Below are 15881 nucleotides of genomic sequence, written 5' to 3'. Positions count from 1 at the left end.
CATACATATTCTAACAGCAGGAAGAAAGAAAAAGTAAGGGTAAAGGAAAGCATTCCCTTTTCTTATGGAAACTTCTGAAAGTTGCACACACCATGTCAGCATGCATCTCATAGACAAACAATTGGTCACAGAGCCACACGTAGTTTCAAAGGAAGCTGGAAGTACCATCCTTATTCTGGGTAACTTAGTGCTCATTGAAAAATAAAGCCTCCTATTTCCAAGGAAAAGGAAGAAAAGAAATAAGGACAACTTACAAAACCTAATAATGACAACTTACAAAGCCTTATGAAACATCACTTCATTCACGTTCAATTCTTTTCGACCCTATGGACTGTAGCCCACCAGGCTCCTCTGTTCACGGGATTCTCCAGGCAAGAATACTGGAATGGGTTGCCATGACCTCCTCCAGGTTTCCTGACCCAGGGATTGAACCCGCGTCTCTTGTGTCTCTGCATCAGCAGGTGGGTTCTTTACCACCAGTGCCACCTGAGAAGCCCTGTAACCCTTGCATTCACCTCTAATCAGAATCAGAAACATGCAAGCTAAGATTTCCTTTCCTAATCTGAGTTGGATGGATACTGCCAGTTTCGCCTATGTGTGTGTTTTTTTAAATCTAGGAACTGAACGCCAATCAATCCTTTTTTAGACTGATATCTTTAGGACATATTAAAATATCTTCAATTAGGTTACTAACATTTTAGCTGGCCCAAGTCTGTCCCTTTCAGGTAATTATATATTTTTCTGCCATGATCCTACAATTTATTCTCAGAGGACCATTTTATTTCCTCATTCACAAGTCCTTGGAAGATACTTCTCCATGCCCCTAAAGGATGATAACAAATTATAAAAGCATTGAGTTAAAGCCTGGTAAGTTTCACTCTCTTCCATGGCTGCTAATCCTACTCAGAAATTCCAATCCTAGAATTGTCTGAAATTTGTCCCAATATGAAACAAAATGTGAGCATGTAGATAGTTGAGATAAGTCCAAAACCACTACTTGAAAGATAATTACGTGATGTGCCTCTGAAACTCCTTTTAGCTAGAGTCAAGGCTGGTCTAATAAGTAGGTGAAGTGAATACTGATGCTCATAGAATTACAACATGGCAGATGCAATTAATATCCCCGTTTTGCTAATGAAGTAACTGAGGCCTAGAAAAATTAACCAAATTTTCCCAAAGCTACGGCTATTCAGTGTCAAAGCGAGGACTCAGACTTCTTAACCAGAGTCTGACTCTAAATTATTGCACTATTGATATAATTCAAGAAACTTGGGTAAATGCCCTGCTGCAAAATATTTCTTCATTATTTTTAAAAATACCTCAAATTTCAAACGCTATTTTGGTCCTGAAAACGAATATAATTGCATAAGTAAAGCTGTTTAGAGAATCCAGGGGAAGATACCATTATGTTCTATCTCCATGACCAATACCTTATTTTACGACACCATCATCTACTACCTGGATTACCAAAATTGCCATCCAACTGGTCCATATTCTGCCAGGATGGCTCCTTCCAATCTATTCTCCACATTATAGCCAGAATCATCTTCCCCAAATGTACATCTGATCATGTTATTCCCCTTTTAAACCCTTTCAGGGATTCTTCATTGCCTTTGACATAGTCTATACTAGTGGTTCTCAACCCTGTTAGGAAAAATTTTATATAACAAATAATTTTCATCAAATTTACTACCTCCTTCCCTTACTATCCAGAAAGGAAACTCATGTAACATTAGTCCAATTTTTAAATGTTTGGCCATGATTACATTTAGAAAGTGAATTCTGTAAGTTGCAGGACAGTGGAGACAGTACTACCTCCTCCCACTACCCACCCTGAGAGATAACTGCTGGTCTAAACCCTTTGATGTGATTTGTTAAGTATTTGTGTTCTGGACTCCTCAAGCTCCAACCAACAGTCTGTCTTGGCCTTAAGTCCTCATAAACTACCTAAATGACTGATACACATGATGGTCTTTGTCACTTACTGTTCTGTAGAAACCACCTTCTTTACCTGGAACTCTCCATCATCCTCTCTCCAGCTTTATCTGGCTAATTCCTCCTCTCAGGTTTCTGCTTAGAAGCTATTTCCTCCATAAAGCCTTCTCTTGTTACATCAGTGACACATGGCATCCTGAACTTTCCTCTGTTATAGCACATGTCAGTCCCACTGTTGCAATGATCTCTTTACTTCTCTAGCCACTCCCTGAAAAATGAGTTTCTTGAGGACATAGACTATGTTGTGGCCACTGTTACAGCTTGTTATACTTGTTAGAGGAAAAGGAAGTTGGAGAGCATCGAAGACTAACTTAGCAAAACTATCTTATATTGGGAGTATTACGATCAGCTATTATTTTTTAGAAACACATTGTTTTGGAAATGCATAAAAAGGAAAAAATACAAAATACATTTTGAGAAAAAAGTATAACAAACCTGACAAACATTACCTCCACCAAGTTATTAAGGTCAACATCAACAGGGATTAGTCATGTGATAGTATGTATCTTTGTTATGACGTGATAAAAATGGCACTTTAAACTCTATAGTTTCCTCCCCCAAACCATAATACCAGCATAATCAAAAGAAAAATAACTGACAAATCCCAATGGAGGGACATTCCACATTCTAAAAATACTTAATGAGTACTCTTCAAAATTATTAAGGTCATCAAAAACAAAAAAAGTCAGGAACTGTCATAGCCTAGAACAGCCTAAAGGACAGGATGGCTAAATGTAATCTGATATCCTAGATGGGATTCCGAAACAGAAAGAAGACATTAGGCAACACTTAAGGGAATATGAATAAAGCATGTACATTAATTAATAATAATGTAGAAATACTGATTCATTAATTGTAACAAATATTAGCATGCTAATATAAGATGTTAATAACAGAGGAAACTGGGTACAGAGGATATGGGAACTCTCTATACAATCTTGCAATTTTTTGGTAAATCTAAAATCGCTCTAAAATTAAAAGTTTATTTTTTTAATGGGCAAAATATTTAGACACTGTACCCCCTCAAAATTATCTATAAATGCAATATGAAAAAAATTCAACATGCTTAGTCATAAGGCAAATGCAAACTGTCATAATGTAATACCACAAGAGACACATTAGAATGGTTACAATGCAAAAGACTCGCAAAATCAAGTATTCATGAGGATACAGAGCAATTGAACCATTGATTATGGTTATGGAAATGCTAAAATGACAATTACTCTTTAAAAGTATGGAGGTTTTTTTATGAAGTTAAACAAACATTTTTCACGAGATCCAGCAATTCCACTCCAAGTTATTTACTCAAGAATAATAAAATATATGTTCACACATACATACATAAAATGTAAAATGGTATCATCATCCACAAAAATAACAACACAATAAAAAACACAATCACTTGGAAATTCATGGAAACTTTTTGAAATAACCATAAGGTTATAGTCTCAGGTTATGCATGCTAAAGTATTTAAGGGTAAAATGTTATATCTACATCTTATTTTCAAATGATTCAGCAAAAAAAAAAAAAGGAAGGAAAGAAGGGAGAGAGGAAGGAAGGAAAGGAGAGAGAGAAGCAAATTTGACAAAATATTAACAACTGATGATCAAGAAAAAGAGTATAGGAGTCTTGTTATTCTTGCAACTTTTCCATAGATTTGAAATTTTTCAGAATAGAAAGTTGTGGGGAAAAGCAAGCTTAGTAATAGCACTAGTAAGATAACATAAATTTCTCTAGGGGTCAATTTTTATTTTTCACTTTGCTCATTGGCCAAAGGCTAGCCAACGTATTTATGTAGTCTGAGCACTTATAATGTGACTCTCTTCACAAAACAGTCTGTGAACTGTTTATTAAACTGTGAACTGTTGATTAAAGTTTCTCAGATGGTCAATTAAATTCAGAGTTATATGTTTATACCAGTACACCTCAGCTGTAAAATAAAAAGTTCTATCATACAACATCTTTTGTACCCTAGATAATGTGCAAGCTATTTGTTCAGTTATTTTGGAATCAGGTAGACATTTTTATCCAGGATTGATTTTTTTTAAAAAGAAGGCAGAATAGGCAATAAAGGAAAGCTAATTTTTAATTTAAAAGAATAATTCTCTATATGTTTATTTCAATAATGCTCAGACATTCTGGGAATCCCACTTTGGTTCTTCAGAGCCTACTTATAAATGAAATCCTTATGAATTCTATGGCCATTAAACCAGGTTTTGTTTTTTTTTTGATGTTGAATTGTATGAGAGAGATATATATATGTGTGTGTGTATATATATATATATGTGTACATACACACACACATATATATATGTATTAGATATTCTTTGTTGGTCATATCATTTACAAATATTTTCTCCCATTCAGTAGGTTGTCCTAATGAAATCATTAAAAAATAGTTTAAATACACTCACATTTTATTTTGGACAAAATGGCATCAGAACATGTGATCACTCAAATTATTAACCTTTCTTTTTTTCAAATGAATTTTTGGCATTTTCAAAAGATCAACTCTACCTTAACAAATTAAAAATTGCCATCATAAATATTACATGGGAGGCCAGGAGTTGGTAAACTTTTTCTGTAAAGGTTCAGATAATAAACATTTTAGGCTTCATAGGTCATATGGGTTCTGTCATGTGTGCAGGCTAAGTCACTTCAGTTGTGTCCGACTCTGCAACCCTATGGACTGTAGCGTGCCAGGCTTCTCTGTCCATGGGGATTCTCTGGGCAAGAATACTGGAGTGGGTTGCCATATTCTCCTGGGAAACCCATGGGTTCTGTCACAACTAATCAACTCTGCAGCTATAGTGTAAAAGGAGCCAAAGACACTTCTATAATGAATGAGCTTACCTGTACTGCAATAACATTTTATTTATAAAAATAGTTGGTGAAACAGATTTGGTCCTCTAGTTTGTTGATTCTGGTTTTAGGTAATAACAGAATAACTGAAATAACTATGTTGCTTTCTATCATGATGGCAACTACTAGGACGTATTGTTTTTGGCTTAAAAAAAAGTTTTTTCCACCCACTGGTTTATAATCAATAGTAAGGTATTTTAAGGGGCTTCTCTGGTGGCACTAGTGGTAAAGAGCCTTCCTGTCAATACAGGAGCCATAAGAGCCGTGAGTTTGATCCCTGGGTCAGGAAGATCCCCTGGAGGAGGACCTGGCAACCCACTCCACCATACTCTCCAGTACTCTCAGTACTCTAGCACACACATGCACACAAGGTATTTTAAGGCCTTGTTTAAAAGCAATATTTTCATTTACCATAACATCAACAAGAACAAAATGTACAGGAATAAATCTAACAAATGATATAAAAGACCTGTATTCAAAAAATTATAAGACACTGATGAAAGACATTGAAGATGACACAAACAAATGGGAAGATATTCTATGTTAATGGGTTGTAAGAATTAATATTGGTAAAATAACCATACTACCTAAGGCAATCTACAAATTCAATGCAACCCCTACCAAAATGCCAATAGCATTTTTCACAGAACTAGAGCAAATAATTCTATAACTTGTATGGAATCACAAAAGATCCCGAATAGCCAAAATAATCTTGAGAAAGAAAAACAAAGCTGGAGGAATCATGTTCCCTGAGCTCAAAGTACATTACAAAGCTACAATCACCAGAACAGTGTGGTATTGGCACAAAAACAGACACATACATTAATGGAACAGAATAGAGAACCCAAAAATAAACCAACACACTTATGGTCAATTAATCTATGACAAAGGGGGCAAGAATATACAGTGAGAAAAGGACAGCTTCTTCAATAAACTGGGGAAAACTGGAAAGCTACATGGAAAAGAATCAATCTGGAGTACTCTATTATATCATGCACAAAAGTAAATTCAAAATAGATTAAAGACTTAAATGTAAGACCTGAGACCAAAAAATTCCTATAAGAAAACACAGACAGAACCCTCTTTGGTGTAAATCATAATTTTTTTTTGTTTCTGTTTCCTAAGGCAAAGGAAACAAAAGCAAAAATAAACAAATAGGTTCTAATTAAACTTAAAACCTTTGGCACAGCAAAGGAAACCGTAAACAAAAGAAAAAGACCATCTACTGAATGGGAGAAAATATTTGTAAATGATATGACCAACAAAGAATTAATATCTAATACATATATATATATATCTCATACAACCCAACATCAAAAAAAAAACAAAAACAAAAAAAACAAAACAAACAAACAAAAAAAACCAAAACTGGTTTAAAAGTGGGCAAAAAAAAAAAAAAAAAAGTGGGCAAAAAATCTGAATAGACATTTTTCTAATGAAGACATGAAAATGGCCAATAGGTACATGAAAAGATGCTCAACACTGTTAATCATTCGAGAAATGAAAATTAAAACCACAATGAGTTATCATCTCACATCTGTCAGAATAGCTATCATCAAAAAGACCACAAATAATAAATGTTGGTGACAATTTTGGAGCAAAGGGAATGGAGAAAAGGGAATCCTTATAAACTTTGTGGGAAGGTAAATTGGTACAATCATTATGGAAAACAGTATGGAGATTTCTCAAAAAATTAAAAACAGAACTATCATATGATCCAGCAATATAGGAAAGATACATGAACCCTTATGTTCACTGCAGCATTATTTACAATAGCCAAAGCATGGAAGCAACCTAAGTGCCCATCAATAGGTGAATGCACAAAGCTTGTGTGTGTATATACAATGGACTATTACTCAGCCACAAAAAAGAATGAAATCTGATCATTTTTGACATCATGGGTGCAGCTAGAGACTATTATGCTAAGTGAAATAAGTCAGACAGAGAAAGACATATATCATATGATTTCACTTATATGCGGAATCTCAAAAAAAAACAACAGATAAATGAACAAATATAATAAAACAGAATTATAGATACAAAGAACAATCAGGTATTTGCCAGAGGGGAGGAGGAGGAAAGAAATAGTTGAGGGAGATTTCAGGTACAAACTTTCAGTTGCAAAATAAATGAGTCATGGGTATGAAATGTACTGTAATATAGGCAAATGTACTGGGTAATATAGGCAATAACTATAGAATATCTTTGTACGGTAACATATTCTAATTAGATTTATTGTGGTGACGAGTTTGAAATGTAGAAATACCTAACCATTCTGTTGCATAACAGGAAGTAACATTCTTTTGTAGGTCGATTATATTTCAAAAGCTAACAAACATAACAAAAGAGATCAGATTTCTGAATAGCAGAGGTGGAGGGTGGGGGAGGGGGAACTGGATGAAAGTAGGAAGTAAGCAAAAGTTACAAATTTTCAGTTATAAGACAATTAAGTGCAAGGGTTGTACTGTACAACATAATAAATACAATTAACACTGTTGTATGTTATATAGAAAAATTGTTAAAAGAGTAAATTCTAAGAGTTCTCATCACAAAAATTTTTTTTTGTATTTCTTTAATTTTGTACCTATATGAGATAATGGATGTTCACTAAACTTATTGTGATAATAACTTCATGATGTATGTAAATCAAATCATTACTCTGTATACCTTAAACTTATACTGTGCTATATGTCAATGATATCGCTGTAAAACTGGAAGGAAAAGAAATAAAAGCATAGTTTCAAACAGCATTTGTGGAAAGTATTGCACTGATATTTCCTCTCCCAGAGGGGAAGCAATCACAATACAATTAGAGTTTTATCATTCAATCAGCAGGAGCTGTATTTTGACTTTTAAGATGATCATTAAAAATAAAAACCCAATACATCATCCCACTGCTGTTATAGATTTCATTCTTCGGAAAGTCATCTGAGGTCAACTCACTTAGTATCAGTATATCTTGGTAAAAATCACGGAAAAAAAAAAAAAAAGATAAAACACAGCAGACACAAAAATATTCAATGGCAAAACAATAATGTGACTGGACTTCCCTGCTGGTCCAGCAGTTGGGAGTCCACCCGTAAGCGCAGAGGACATGGGTTTGACCCCTCGTCTGGGAGGATTCCACATGCCACAGGGCAACTGGGCCCGTGTGCCACAACTACTGAACCCACACTCATACTGAAGCCTGCACGCCCCCGAGCCTATGCTCTGCCAACTAGAGAAACCACCACAACGGGAAGCCTGAGCACCACGCTAGAGAGTACCCCTGCTCACCACAGCTAGAGAAAGCCTTCACGCAGCAATGAAGACCCAGTGCAGCCAAAAATAAATGAATAAATAAATAAAATTAAAAAGAAAATAGGTGACCAATACTCAATTGGCAAAAAAAATCAGCTTATCCAAAACATCTATGAGAACACAAGATGAAAGCAATCTACAGACTACTTCTATCATCGTTTACTAATTTCACTGTCGTATGAAAACAAACATATTTCCTTCGCATTCACAAATTTTAATAAATAAAACTAAAAGTCTTTCTCAGATAGACATTGATGTTTGCAAACACTTGCTATAAAGAGCAAAAAGGATAAACGCTTCTATTTAATAAACAACTGTGCTTTTTGTTCATTTAAAACCTGTTATTTGAGTTAATGTTACAATTTTCAGACCTTCAAGAAGGACCTAGATGAATAAATCATACTTATTCAGTTTTTTTCCCTTTTTATATTTTTTTCCGCCTATATTAGTGATTCTCAAATGCAGTCCCTGAACCAGCAGCATCAACTAGGAATCATCTAAAATCTGTTAAAAATGAAAATTCTTGCTGTCTCCCGGCCACTACTGTGGAGGCAGAGGCTCATGTGCATTCCAGATGAGCAGTACCCATAATCTACTGCCATGGCCAAGAAAGTACCCATAACCTACCGCCATGGCTGAAGAAGGCATTGTTGCTGGAGGTGTAATAGACATTAATCCTGCTTTACAAGAGGTGCTGAAGACCATCGTCATCCATGATGGCCTGGCACGTGGAACTCACAAAGCTGCCAAACCCTTAGACAAGTGCCAAGTCCATCTTTGCATGCTTCCATCCAACTGTGATGAGCCTCTATGTCAAGTTGGTGGAGGTCCTTTGTTTCTTTGTTGTTTTTGTTGTTGTTTTTTTTTAATATTTCCCAGTGGAAACAGTGTCAGACTTTATTTTTCTGGGCTCCAAAATCACTGAAGATGGTGACTGCAGCCATGAAATTAAAAGATGCTTACTCCTTGGAAGGAAAGTTATGACCAATCTAGATAACATATTCAAAAGCAGAGACATTACTTTGCCAAGAAAGGTTCGTCTAGTAAAGGCTACGGCTTTTCCAGTAGTCATGTATGGATGTGAGAGTTGGACTGTGAAGAAGGCTGAGTGCTGAAGAATTGATGCTTTTGAACTGTGGTGTTGGAGAAGACTCTTGAGAGTCCCTTGGACTGCAAGGAGATCCAACCAGTCCATTCTGAAGGAGATCAGCCCTGGGATTTCTTTGGAAGGAATGATGCTAAAGCTGAAAGTCCAGTCCTTTGGCCACCCCATACGAAGAGTTGACTCATTGGAAAAGACTCTGATGCTGGGAGGGATTAGGGTCAGGAGGAGAAGGGGATGACAGAGGATGAGATGGCTGGATGGCATCATTGACTCAATGGACGTGAGTCTCAGTGAACTCCGGGAGTTGGTGATGGACAGGGAGGCCTGGCGTGCTGCAATTCATGGGGTCGCAAAGAGTCGGACACGACTGAGCAACTGAACAGAACTGAATCAACTTGTGCCACAGTCAGCTCCCAGTCTTGTTTTTGCTGACTGTATAGAGCTTCACCATCTTTGGCTGCACATATGCATCTTTGGCTGCAAAGATCTTTGCATCTTTGGATGCAAAGAGCTGACTGTGGCACAGACCATGAACTCCTTATTGCCAAATTCAGACTTAAATTGAAGAAAGCAGGGAAAACCACTAGACCATTGAGGTGTGACCTAAATCAAATCCCTTATGATTATATAGTAGAAGTGAGAAATAAATTCAAGGGATCAGATCTGACAGACAGAGTGCCTGAAGAACTATGGATGGAGGTTCATGACACTGAACAGGAGGCAGAGATCAAGACCATCCTCAAGGAAAAGAAATGCAAAAACGTAAAATGGTTGTCTGAGGTGGCCTTACAAATAGTGTTTTTCTCTTTTGACTGCCTTGGGTTGTAGCTGCGGCATGTGTGAGATTTTAGTTCCCCAACCAGGGATCAAACCACTGCCTGCTGCGCTGGCAGGTGGATTCTCAACCAGTGGACCCCAGGGACGTCCGTCCCCCTGTAGTCTTTATTTGTGAGTCTCAAATTCTGGGTTTACTCCTGGACATCATGTGACCTGGGGCGGTCACTTTCCCACAGACAGATGGCGTCCTTGACGCTGTTTATCGAGGAACAGTGCTGACCTGAGTTTCCGCTCTCTTGTAGTGAATGCATAGACCCACGTGAGTCTGTGTTGAGATCCTCTTTTCATTGATAAATTTAGGTTTTTGTAAAAATTTCATTTATTTTTAATTGGAGGATGATTGCTTTACAATTCTGTGTTGAAAGGCAAAGGAGAAAAGGAAAGATAAACCCATTTGAATGCAGAGTTCCAAAGAATAGTAAGGAGAGATAAGAAAGCCTTCCCCAGTGATCAGTGCAAAGAAATAGAGGAAAACAATAGAATGGGGAAGTCTAGAGATCTCTTCAAGAAAATTAAGAGTTACCAAGGGAACATTTCATGCAAAGATGGGCACAGTAAAGGACAGAAATGGTATAGACTTAACAGAAGCAGAAGATATTAAGAAGAGGTGGCAAGAATACACAGAAGAGCTATACAAAAAAGAACTTCATGACCCAGATAATCATGATGGTTTGATCAACAACCTAGAGCCAGACATCCTGGACTGCAAAATCAAGTGGGCCTTAGGAAGCATCACTACGAGCAATGCTAGTGGAGATGATGAAATTCCAGTTGAGCTCTTTCAAATCCTGAATGATGATGCTGTGAAAGTGCTGCATGCAATATGCCAGCAAATTTGGAAAACTCAGCAGTGGCCACAGGACTGGAAAAGGTCAGTTTTCATTCCAATCCCAAAGACAGGCAATGCCAAAGAATGCTCAAACTACCACACATTTCACTCATCTCACATGCTAGCAAAGTAATGCTCAAAATTCTCCAAGCCAGGCTTCAACAGTATGTGAACCATGAACTTCCAGATGTTCAAGCTGGTGTTAGAAAAGGCAGAGGAACCAGAGACCAAATTGCCAACATCCGCTGGATCATCGAAAAAGCAAGAGAGTTCCAGAAAAACATCTACTTCTGCTTTATTGACTATGCCAAAGCCTTTGACTGTGTGGATCACAATAAATTGTGGAAAATTCTTCAAGAGATGGGAATACCAGGCCACCTGACTTTCCTGTTTAGAAACCTGTATGCAGGTCAGGAAGCAACAGTTAGAACTGGACATGGAACAACAGACTGGTTCCAAATAGGAAAAGGAATATGTCAAAGCTGTATATAATCACCCCGCTTATTTAACTTTAATGCAGAGTACATCATGTGAAATGCTGGGCTGGATGAACACAAGCTGGAATCAAGACTGCCAGGAGAAATATCGATAACCTCAGATATGCAGATGACACCAGCCTTATGGCAGAAAGCAAAGACGAACTAAAGAGCCTCTTGATGAAAGCAAAAGAGGAGAGTGAAAAAGTTGGCTTAAAACTCAACATTCAGAAAACAAAGATCACGGCATCTGGTCCTATCACTTCATGTCAAATAGATGGGGAAACAGTGGAAACAGTGACAGACTATTTTTGGGGCTCCAAAATCACTGCAGATGGTGACTGTAGCCATGACATTAAAGGACGCTTGCTCCTTGGAAGAAAAGTTATGACCAACCTAGACAGCATATTCAAAAGCAGAGACATTACTTTGCCAACAAAGGTCGATTTAGTCAGAACTATGGATTTTCCAATAGTAATGAATAGATGTGAGAGTCAGTTATAAAGAAAGCTGAGCACCGAAGTATTGATGCTTTTGTACTGTGGTGCTGGAGAAGACTCTTGAGAGTCCCTTGGACTGCAAGGAGATCCAACAAGTCCATCCTACAGGAAATTAGTCCTGAATATTCATTGGAAGGACGGATGTTGAAGCTGAAGCTCCAATACTTTGGCCACCTGATGTAAAGAACTGACTCATTGGAAAAGACCCTGATGCTGGGAAAGATTGAAGGCAGGAGGAGAAGGGGATGACAGAGGATGAGATGGCTGGATGGCATCACCGACTCAATGGACATGAGTCTGAGTCAACTCTGGGAGTTGGTGATGGATAAGGGAGGCCTCACGTGCTGCAGTCCATGGGGTCACAAATAGTTGGACATGACTGAGCGACTGAACTGAACTGAATCAACTTGTAATTAAATTACAGATAAAATTAACATTATATGTTAATGAAATAGTAAATAGCTGAGACTGCCAATAAGAAATCAGTTGACTTTTTTCCACATGGAAACTTTTTCCACATTGATAACAGAATATTACCCCTTAGAAAAAGAACGGCAGCTTGGCTTTCTTTAGAATTGTAGGGATATGAGCATTTGCACATAGATTCCTGGAAATTGCTCAGCATTCCAAGGCACTTATTTAAATCCTGTGAGAAGTCTGATAGTGCAGGTGAGAAAGGAAGCACACCAATTGATTCCTTTTACACGTTTGAGAGAGGCTCCTACTCCCTCCCCACCAGCCTGGGGCTTCTCTCCCCATGCACACGAACTGGTGGAGGCCTCTGTGCTATACACCAAATCAATGCAATTAGGGCTGATGACAACAAGAAACTACGGGAATGGGTTGTTGTTGTTGTTGTTGTTTAGTCATTAAGTTGTGTCTGACTCTTTTGTGACTCCATGGACTGGAGCCTACCAGGCTTCTCTGTCCATGGGATTTTTCAGGCATGAATACTGGAATGGGTTGCCATTTCCTTCTCCAAGGGATCTTCCCAACCCAGGGATCAAACTCATGTCTCCTGCATTGGCAGGTGGATTCTTTACCACTTAGCCACCAGGGAAGCCCCAGAGGAATGGGTAGATTCTCTTAAAACTGACTGAGAGGGAAAACCCAGTAAAGTGGTTGGTTGCATCTATGTGGTAGGTAAGGACTATGGCAAAGAGTCTCAGGCACATGATGCCATCAAGGAGTACTTCAGATGCAAGAAATGAACAGACAAAAAACGTGGCTCTTGTTTCTTAAAAAGAAAAGGAGGAAAGAAACACAAATGTGGGGGCCTTACCTCAAAACTTCTTAAGTCAGAATCACTGGAGTGGGGCCCAGTAACAGCTCTCCAGATGGTACTGATGCACATGCAGTTTTGTGGACCACACTCTCAGTTATCAGGTCCCAGCACAGGCACATCTTGAGTCTCTTCAGCTTTTTCATGTTCTACCAGCTCAAATCTAAAGGAGAGGAGAGTGAAAATGGCTTACAAATGGAAGCCTATACTCACTCATATCTGCTTCTCCTTCCACTCATGACCACCTGCCTAAGTCGAACGTAGACTTAACATAGTAGCACTGAGGCATCTACACTTCCTTACTCTGCTAATGCTCAAGGATACTGCAAGATGGAGGTAGAGAGGGATACTGTTTTTCATAAGAAGAATTACAGAGCAATTGACTCCTAAATTATGTGTACATACCACATCAACTGCAATAATATTTCAGATATATTTTAAAAAGAGATCCATTAAAACTTTCCCTTATACAACATGTGCTTATATAGGTCCCATCTTTGTATAATGATGGGGAATAAAAATGTCACAGAAATAAGTGCACTCTCAGAGTGTGATGAAAATTTACATCCAAATACAAAAGGGAGTGAGCACTCTGCTTTAAGTTTCTTTCTGTTTGGACCTAACCCCTGCTTGGTTAAAGAAATTAGAAAAATTAGAACTGTATACAGTAACAAGTCTCTTCCCAATTAAAAGCCATTAAAAAAATAAAGATGTAACCAATGAATAGAGACACTGGTATATGCACCACATTGTGGTAAGCACTGATGAGGGAGGAGAGCCTGTAAGTATAAAAAATACAAAAATACAACAAACAAAAAACTACCCTAGAATAGCTACTGTAGAGTTACAGATGATCAGAGGATGAAACAACAGTGTGAGCTGAAGTGAGATGCAGAAACTGAACCGGTCTTTCAAGGAGGGATGCAGGGAGATGGGAAGGAAAATTCCAGACAGGCAAATGTCATGAGCAAAGTCCCTGAATATCACACTTGGCATATTTGGAGAATAACCAACTAGACTGATTTAGCTGGAGTGGACATCCATATAAGAAAGATTAGAGACACAGATGACGTTTGTTTAACTGTGAGTGTCAGACTGGGGCATTTGACTTTTCTGAGAGCAACGAGGAACATTTAAAATTCTAGGGATATGATGAAAGCAGTATTTCAGGAAGACTGATTTGACCAGTCATTGGAAGGACTGATGCTAAAGCTGAAACTCCAATACTCTGGCCACCTGATGCGAAGAACTGACTCACTGGAAAAGTCCCTGATGCTGGGAAAAATTGAAGGCAGGAGGAGAAGGGGACAATAGAGGATGAGATGGCTGGCTGGCATCACCAACTTGATGGACATGAGTTTGAGTAAGCTCCGGGAGTTAGTGATAGACAGGGAAGCCTGGCATGCTGCAGTCCATGGGGTCGCAAAGAGTAGTACACGACTGAGCAACTGAACTGACCTGATTTGACCAAACGTGTAGAGTAAATTACAGTTAGGCTTCACAAGCTGTCAAATGCGTATGAAATCACCTGGGATCCTATGATTCAGTAGATCTGGGGAGGCCGAGATTCTGCGTTTCTAACACTCCTAGTGATGCCTAAACTGCTGGTCCTCAGACAGTACTCTGAGTAGTGTGGGATTATGATATGTTTTAAATTCAAAATATCCACTGAGGCATACTAAAGAAAATGTCATACAGAAAAAAATAATCCTTTACAAATTTATTATTCTAGTCTGTTCCATTTCTTTGCAAGGAGCAGTCATTTCTCACTCAACCAGCTGATATAAAAAGAGAGACTATAAAAAAGAAAGAACATAAAAGAATCTTACAGAAACAAATGCAGACAGCATGGTAGAATGTCTCCAGGAAATGGAAAAGCAACAGTCACTGCTCTCCCCATGTCTCTGGCTGTATGCCTTCCTGTTTGCTTCTGCTTCCTTCTTCTGTTTACTCACCAGTTCATCCATTAGGACTCTCAGTCCTGATGCTAAATAACTCTGAGTTCAATCATCTACTACCATCGTACTACAGGTTCTTAAATCTCAGTTCATATTGTCAGGAGAGAACCAGAATGGACCATCTTTGGATTCCTCCCAGGGTTAGGAGTCCATCTCTAGTTCAGTCATCTGTTACTTGGACAGAGAAGAGAGTCTTTCATATATTTCAGGGACTGTGAATGAAATGAAGAGGGTGTGTTGGGGATGGAAGGCAAATTGACCAACGAATCTAAAATGAGTGGTGGGTGAGAGTCTCAGGCTCAGTTGAGGCCTCTGCTGTTTGCACAAGATGTCAAATACTTTCCATGCTCTAAAGGCAGGTGCTTTTCTGAACATGTTAAAACATTGAGACACAAGTTTTATCAGCGTTAAGTTATGATCCACCTCCAGACTACTCATTTGAAAAGACCCTGATGCTGAGAAAGATTGAGGGCAGAAGGAGAAGGGGACGACAGAGGATGAGACGGTTGGATGGCATCACCGACTCAATGGACATGAGTTTGGGTAGACTCCAGCAGTTGGTGACGGACAGGGAGGCCTGGCGTGCTGCGGTTCAGGGGGTCGCAAAGAGTCGGACATGACTGAGCGACTAAACTGAACTGAACCAGACTACGTGAGTTGGTGAGAAATTCACTGAGGCTGAAGAAGCAAGTGGTGAGGTAGGTCCCCAGCATTTCTGTACATTCCTGCCCCTACC

General features: G+C 38.5%; 1 long non-coding RNA gene across 1 annotated transcript in view; it reads right to left on the bottom strand.

Annotated features, from left to right (window-relative positions):
- Positions 1-15881, bottom strand: part of LOC132346573 (uncharacterized) — a 45775-nt gene that overhangs the window by 28662 nt on the left and 1232 nt on the right. The window contains exon 2 of the long non-coding RNA XR_009496423.1: positions 13188-13350. This is a non-coding gene — a long non-coding RNA (uncharacterized lncRNA). The remainder of the gene's footprint in view (positions 1-13187; positions 13351-15881) is intronic.

Source organism: Bos taurus, chromosome 11, assembly GCF_002263795.3.
Source record: "Bos taurus isolate L1 Dominette 01449 registration number 42190680 breed Hereford chromosome 11, ARS-UCD2.0, whole genome shotgun sequence".
NCBI classification, from domain to species: Eukaryota; Metazoa; Chordata; class Mammalia; order Artiodactyla; family Bovidae; genus Bos; species Bos taurus.
This window is presented reverse-complemented; position numbering and strand designations above follow the sequence as displayed.